This window comes from Hyla sarda (assembly GCF_029499605.1).
Source record: "Hyla sarda isolate aHylSar1 chromosome 1 unlocalized genomic scaffold, aHylSar1.hap1 SUPER_1_unloc_5, whole genome shotgun sequence".
NCBI lineage: Eukaryota > Metazoa > Chordata > Amphibia > Anura > Hylidae > Hyla > Hyla sarda.
Window position 1 is genome coordinate 107,501 of NW_026607591.1, and position 1,735 is coordinate 109,235.

The window sequence follows — 1,735 nt, forward strand, 5'->3', positions numbered from 1 at the left end:
AAATCAGAACTTGTTAGACATCAAAGAACTCACACAGGAGAGAAGCCATTTTCATGTTCAGAATGTGGAAAATGTTTTACTCAGCAATCACAACTTGTTAAACATCAAATAACTCACACAGGAGAGAAGCCATTTTCATGTTCAGAATGTAGAAAATGTTTTACTCAGAAATCACATCTTGTTAAACATCAAAGAACTCACACAGGGGAGAAGCCATTTTCATGTGCAGAGTGTGGGAAATGTTTTACTGAGAAATCAAGTCTTGTTAACCATAAACTAACTCACACAGGGGAGAAACCATATTCATGTTCAAAATGTGGGAAATGTTTTTCTCGAAAATCAAGACTTGTTAAACATGAAAAAACTCACACAGAGGAGAAGCCATTTTAATGTGCAGAGTGCGGGATATGTTTTACTGTGAAATCTAATCTTCTTAAACATGAAGAACTCACACAGGTGAGAAGGCATTTTCATGTGCAGAATGTGGGAAATGTTTTACTGAGAAATCAAGTCTTTGTAAACAAACTCGCACAGGGGTAAAACCCTATTCATGTTCAGAATGTGGGAAATGTTTTTCTCACAAATCAAGTTTTAAACATGAAAGAACTGTTCAAGACCTTGAGCCCCAATTTATTTCTATTTATTTATTCATTTATTTTGTCACCTTGGGTATAGGTGTCTTAATTGGGCAGCCCAGGTCACATGGTCGCTCGAGTGACAAGAGCCTCTCCAAATCTGTTTTGTAATATTTATATTAAAAATTTAATGGAAAAAAAAAGTTTTTATATGTTGTAAAGTAAGCTATTTCTAACAAGTTCCAAAATGTATGTTATTAAAAAAGAAAAAAATTATAATTACCATGCTTCTTTTCATTTTTGAAAACCCACCACTAGGGGTCTCCCAACATGTCCCGGCCGCTAGTTTCTTATTGATTTCAGACTCATGCTGGCCTGGCATGAGTCCGAAATCTCAGGCTGCAGCCGGGAGACGTGACTGCTGCTCCCTGCCTGTCAATCACGCAGCTCAGCTATTGCTCTCACATACCCCCCCCGCCGACCGCTCCCAGTCACTGTGGCTGACCTCTGCCCCCCCCCCCCGCCTCATTCATGAAGGTGAAGCCTCCACCCCCCTCCTTCCCCGTGGACTGATGTGAAGCAGCAGTAGGAGGTTAGGCTGCCTCCTGCTGTTGCTTAGCAACAACCCCCAGCATGCACAAAAGTTTTTCTATGAAAAAGTGTGCCTCCAGCAGTTGCATAACTACAACCCCCAGCATGCACAGACAGCCAAAAGGCATACTGGGAGTTGTAGTAGTGTGCCTCCAGCTGTTGTATAACTTAGTCCCAGTGAAGTGGAATGACTTCTTCAGATACTCAGTGCATATCTGTTCCCGTCCAGATTGATTATCTAAGTAAAGTTTGATGCATCGGAGTGAAGTGACAGACACTGACGCTCTGTTCAGGTTAAAGGGGTATTCCAGGCAAAACCTTTATTTATATATATCAACTCGCTCCGGAAAGTTAAACAGATTTGTAAATTGCTTCTATTAAAAAATCTTAATCCTTCCAATAGTTATTAGCTTCTGAAATTTTCTGTCTAACTGCTCATTGATGATGTCACGTCCCGGGAGCTGTGCATGATGGGAGAATATCCCCATAGGAACTGCACAGCTCCTGGGACGTGAGTCATCAGAGAGCAGTTAGACAGAAAACAACTCAACGTCAGAAGCTAATAACTA

General features: G+C 41.0%; 1 pseudogene; it reads left to right on the top strand.

Annotated features, from left to right (window-relative positions):
- The window catches only part of LOC130298211 (zinc finger protein 84-like), a 70,289-nt pseudogene extending 69,472 nt beyond the window's left edge, over positions 1-817 (top strand).
- Positions 818-1,735: the final 918 nt, after the last annotated feature.